The 5,880-nt window shown below is 59.2% G+C and overlaps 1 long non-coding RNA gene across 1 annotated transcript in view; it reads left to right on the top strand.

The window, feature by feature from the left end:
• The first annotated feature begins 2,021 nt into the window (after nucleotides 1–2,021).
• LOC113212357 (uncharacterized) overlaps nucleotides 2,022–5,880 on the top strand; it is a 27,881-nt gene continuing 24,022 nt past the window's right edge. Inside the window, exon 1 of the long non-coding RNA XR_003303723.2 lies at nucleotides 2,022–2,406. This is a non-coding gene — a long non-coding RNA (uncharacterized LOC113212357). The remainder of the gene's footprint in view (nucleotides 2,407–5,880) is intronic.

Genomic DNA, 5,880 nt, shown 5'->3' with positions numbered 1-5,880 from the left:
GGGGTGCAGAAACAAAGGCCCGTGAGGGGTGGCGGGGGAGGTGCCCGGCCAACAACACGGGGCAGAGAGGAGATTTCTCCACGCCAACTTGTGACAGTGGTGAGTCTATCCCGGCCGCCCCCGCGGCAGACGCCCGCACCACCCCACCACCCTCCCTCCCCGTTTTGGTTGCGGGCGCGGGGCCTTTTGCGCGCCTGCCGTTTCGTTTTGAATACAGATCGACGCTTTTCCCGCGCCGCCGCCGCCGACATCCTCATCATTCTCTTGTAATTTTCCCCGTCCCTGCTCGTCGTAAAGGAAAAATAACCTCTCCCCGCGCCGCCGCACGTCAGGGGCGCCCCGCGTGCCAGACTGTGCCGGGCGCGGTCTGAATTCATTATCATGCATAACGCACCTGGCCGATAATTCATTTTCAATCACGCGCGCATATTCTCCGCTCCTGTTTCTTTTGTTTTCCTGTTCCTTTTTTTTTCGTCAGTCGCGGTGGTGGCGGTGGTGGCGCCGCCGGGGCGATATGCGATGGGCCTGCGCGCGGCCGGCTTAGGGAAACCATTAAGAAAAATATATACATCCCCCGCGCCCCGCGCGCTTGCTTGTCTGTTCCACGAGGTGACGTGTACGACCTGAGTGAGTCTTTTAGGAAAGTCGTTACGGCGGCCGCGGGGGGTGTGAGGGCAGGGCAGGGGGGTGACGGACGGGCACGGGCGGGGGTGGGCCTCATTGGCAAAGCGAGTTCCCCGGCGATATGATTGGGGCCTTACACTGAGTGAGCGCGTGGGGGCCGCCGAGGCGGGGGGTTGTAGTAGTGGCGCACGGGCGTGGAGGAGCAAGGGTTTGTGGAGTTTAGGACCGCACCGTCGGACCTCTCTCCTCCCTCCCGCCCCGTATAGAGCTCTGAGGATGGGGTGATGGAAGTTTCGGTGCGCGGAGCAGAGCAAGGGGATCGTCACGGGGAGGAGAGAGAGAGAGAGAGAGAGAGAGAGAGAGAGAGAGAGAGAGAGAGAGAGAGAGAGAGGCGGGCGTGAGGAGTGCTGGGCGCTTAAATCGCGCACATGTGGTGCGACAAGGGCCGCGGGGGCGTGTGGACGAATCAACCGCTGTGCGCAGAGGGCGACAGCGACTGCAGACCGGGTACTGAGGGTGTTTGCGCGAAAATTATAATGATAACAATCTCAAAGAGAGATATTTCGAAGCGAGATCCGGCTTTTGGCGCGTCGGCAGGCGCAGGTTAGGCAGTCCCGCCACACGGGGCCGCGCGCCGGGCCTGCCCGTCCCGCACGCTGCAAGGGGCTCCGGCCGGCGGCGGAAGGGGGAGCCAGGCCAGGGGCGGCGTCCCGCGGCGGCCAGCGCGCGGGGCACCCAGAGCGGGGCTCAGCTCCCTCAAGTGGACAGCGCGCGCGGCCCGCTTTGAGGAGCAATCAACTGTGGCCGACGACAGAGTTCCGTGTTTTCACCACCACTGGACGCTGTGGCGGGGCCGCGAGGGGCGGGGGCGGCCGCCGGCCGTTAGGGGTGCCGATGGGGCGGAAGAGGGAGGAGGCAGGGTAGGTCCACCATCGGCTCGGGGGGCCACGACGGCGACGACAGGGCGCTGACGAACGCCCACGCCCGACGACGACGACGCCCTGGGAATTATTCATCAAAAAGCTTCACCTGAACGTTTGGTCTGGAAGGGGCTTCGAGTGGCGTAGCGGGGCGTCGTCGTGTTTGTGGAAGCGAAAGGGTGTGCTTGCGCCCCTCTTCCCCGCCCCCTCCATCCACTACCTTAGTTGTGCAGCGCGCGGGGCGTGGCGCTGCGTGGCGGGGCGCCGGCGCCGCGGCGCTGCTTGTGCGTCCGTCCTGCGGCGGCACGGCCGTGCGCGCGCGCGCGCCCAACGCGGCGGCGGCGGCGTCGGGGTGCGCCGAGCCGGGGGCCGAGCCGAGCCGAGCGCCGAGCCGAACCGCGCCGCGGGTGGAGGGAAGGAGCTAGCGCCGCCGCCGCCGCTGCTGCCCGCTCCGCCGCTCCGCGCTCCGCCCGCCCGACCCGAGCCCGAGCAGCGCCAGTCGTCCGCGCGCCGCCGTGCCCCCCGCCCGCACCGTGCGCTGCGCTGCGTGCCGCCCGGCCCGGCTCCCTCCCTCATCGCGTGCAACGACAACACCAGCGGTGCGAGTGCGTGCGTGCGCGCGCGCGTGTCAGTGGCACGAGAGCAGTGTGCAAGCAGGCTGTGCAAGCCCGGCAAATTCAGTGACAAGTGCGGAAAAGGGGCTGTTGTGAAGTCGTTTCGACGACGACGTCCTCGTCGTCGTCGTCGTTGTTGTCGTCGACGCTGGTTCAGGAGGTGGTGTCCGTGGCGGTGACAACTGCAGCGGGAGCTGCAGCAGCAGCAGCAGCTTGAGCAGGACGGTGCACAGGTGCCCGAGCAGCAGGTAAGCTGGCCTTCCCTCCAGCCCGGGTTGCGTGGCGTGGCGTGCGTGCCTCTCCCGCGCACGAGTTAGATGACGAATCGCCGCCCAGCCTGGCTGCCTGCCTGACTGGCCGGCGCGGGGCGCGGGCCGCGCAGGCAGCCCGCACAATCGCAATGGCGTGACTGACGATTATTTGTAATTAGCTGGCAGTCATTATTGGCCGGATGTCTGCGTCATGCCGCGGCATTAAGGCGCATTACCGACCGGCACCGGCGGACTGTCTCTGCCGCGGCACCGTGTCCACGTGCTCGCTGACATACGCCCTCGCTGACATACGCCCTTGTCAAGAGCCCACCCTTCCTGGTGACATGCGCCTTACTGCGAACGGTGTGTCGTAGCACGCCGTATATCGAGAGCCTCCAGGGGCGCTCCCCACATTGGTGGTGGACCTATATCTGCTCGGCGTGGAGAGCCTCAACTTGAGCTCCTCCTCCTCCCGTCACGAGGGTCGTGGCGATTTAACTATGATCAGGGGGCGGGCCCGGCGTGGCGAGTTCCGCACCCCTCCGCCACGACCACGACGGCGGCACCCTCCGTTCAAAACACGCGGCACTGCAGAAGCTCTGTGTATTGACGCATGTCTAGGGGATGGACTCCGTGCACCATTCTAATTTATGTTGCTATTTTATCAAGGCGAACACGTACATTTCATTTTTGATGTGGCCATCGAATCCTCGCACAATGTCCTTTTGAAAGAGCCGGCATGTTACCCAATAACTTCACTAAAACAGGATTTGTAGAAGTCCTTCACGTGGTTTGAAAATGTGGGTCCGAGCCCAGACATGTACATACTGAATTTCTACGAATTTCTACGAGGTTTCCGATGATCCCATCGAGTGCTTGTCAGATAAAATTGCCCAAACGGGTTGCAGAAAGAGTTTAGTTTTCAAAATTTCGCGCCAATCGCTTGGTCCTGCTCGTCGCCCGTTCGCCCCGAGGAGCACTGACACGATACGCCGTTTCTCTATGTGTGTGCTCGTGTGTGTATGTGCGTGTGAATGCTCTTGTCGGAACCTGATGACGTCGAGGTATTCGCAGCTCGGCGTCGTGGTGTGGCGTAGTGTGGTGCACAATGCAAGGCGTTCCTCGGCTCTCGGCCGACACCGGCTAGAGGGGCGCAGCCTATGGCGGGTCCCTCCCTACTCGGCGCGAGGGTCAGATGAGAGAGAGCTGCTTGTAGTAGTTGGTCGTGATCACCGCATCTAGCAGTGCCGTGCCGCACGTAGCACTGTATGATCTGGGAGCTGCATTTTGCATCGCAATAAGCAGCCGAACTGTCTGTGTGTGACGTCTACGGAGTCATTACCGAGAGCCATCATTGTGCAGGGGCCACGGCGGGGCACATAATGGCAGTAAAGTAGGATACAGACGGATAAACAGAAACGGCAGAGATCTATTTTTGTGTAATTGCATATGTGTTACTGCTCCTAGATCCAAGAGGATGTGATATTCTGACGTAGTGTGTGTGATTTTGGGACTTTCCTGCCTGTACCATTTTTCGATTTTAGGCCTACTTGTACGACTTAATCATGTCTCGTCTAATGCGTCTAATCGTCTAACTGCTTATGTTTGACTAAGTAAATTCTTATAGCCCCTCAACGGCGAGAACTGCGGTAAACGCACGTCATTTTCGTGTACAGGGTATTCTTCGTTTAGAAGTTACCCCTAGGCAGAAATTTGGTTTCGAGAAATTTTCATATTTGCTTAGTGTTCTTGTTTTGTCGGTTTGCGTCCAGCCTTTCAGCTCTAGAGCCGATATTCAATATAGTTTTGGTCTCCTTAACATCAGAATGACATTTGGGGACTAGGAACAGTGGGACTAAGAACAGCGTGATCATAATCTGATACCAACTAACTACTTTTCTTCCATCTCACTGGCGTAGGCCGTTTTCTTGGGCAGCGCGCGCGCGGGTCTACGAGCAAGTCCGAGGAGGGTGTCGGCCTCTGTGACTGAATGCGATCACCGCTGCCTGCCTTAACGTCGTAGTGCTAATGAAAGCGAAAAGGAAGGAGAGGGAGAGAGACAAAGAGGGTGAGCGAGAGAGAAAGGGGGAGAGAGGGGAGGGGGGAAGGGGGGCAGAGGAAGAGAGAGGCAGAGCGAGAGAGAGAGGTGGAGACGGTCGTACCTCATTTGGCCATTGCGCGTCACGGCTTCGTCGCGGTGGCCATTGTTATGAATGCTGATTACTCGTAATCAGCCACACCGCAGCCGAGCCTCGGCGGGGCCGGCGCGCTGCCTTTGCTACCCTGTCCAGGAAGTACTTCCAGTGCAAGCGGCCCCCCACGCTAGCGGGATATTCAGTTAAAGACACACTTCATCTTTTTTCCCGTTTTGTAAAAATGATTCTCAAGTAAGCGTGTTGCTTGTCCTCCGGGGATACCTCTGCTGCTGCGTTTGCCTTACCGGGGCGTCGAGCTGTTATCCTGGCGTCACAATGAACGTCTCTGGCGGTCGCGCCCCCGTTGCCGAGCTAATCGCGGCCTCCATCAGCACCTCGGCGTCGTCGACACCTCGGCGTATAACGACGTCCTCCGGGGCAACCAGTGACTTGTGGCCGGGGCGGAGTGGACTCGACGGAGGATTGATTTTGGAGGCCTCGCCTTGCCGCACCTCGCCCCACTTCGCCCCGCTTCGTCCCGCCTCGTCCCGCCCTCGCAGCACGAGACACCTACCTCGCGTAGACGGGCGGCCGCGAGTACAGAACGTAATTCCCCATTGAGTTATGCCTAGCAGCAATATGTCATACACGCCGAGCGCACCGCGCACTGCTTGTGGCTGTACTGTACCGGGGCCCGGCCTCACGCACACGCGCTTCGCCTGCTGCGAGCCAGAGCACACTTCAAAGAAGCCAATAGCCGTTGTTTTGTAATAATTTCCGACGTCGACCTTATGGTTTGCAGCTTAAAACTGGTGTAGTTTTTTGTCAATCATTCTTCGAATCACAATTTGAAGTACAGTTTTAAACTTTGTTAATGATTGACAGCTTCAAATTGTTCGCGGAAGAGCACCGTTTTCTTGTCTGTCTAACCCTGCCGGCGTGCGCTGGGTGCAGCAGCTCGCCACCAACTGCGGCGTCGTGCGGCGTCTCCTCTCCTCTCCGGGCCAGGGGGGAGGGGGAGGGGATGGGGAGGGATGACGCACTGACAGTAGAGTGGGCTAAAGGTAAAAGTTGCTCTTGTCTAAACGTAGTGTTATTCTTCACTCTCTTTTTGACTAGCGTAATGTAGTCTATTAATGTCTGGTGTGACAAAAATTTCTTACTATTAGAAACTCTTTTGTTCTTTTGGTTACCAGTACAAATCGATGTCGTTTGTTCACTTCGAATCCGGGGGTCTTGTAATTTCCCGAGCGGATTGTTTTATACGTGTTTATAGTACCGTGTGTGTGTTGTTTGAAAGGCGAGTATGTGAGTGAGAGAGCGAGGGGGGAAGGGG

The sequence above is a fragment of the Frankliniella occidentalis genome, unplaced genomic scaffold, assembly GCF_000697945.3.
Source record: "Frankliniella occidentalis isolate FOCC.00 unplaced genomic scaffold, Focc_3.1 Scaffold216, whole genome shotgun sequence".
Classification (NCBI taxonomy): Eukaryota; Metazoa; Arthropoda; class Insecta; order Thysanoptera; family Thripidae; genus Frankliniella; species Frankliniella occidentalis.
This window is presented reverse-complemented; position numbering and strand designations above follow the sequence as displayed.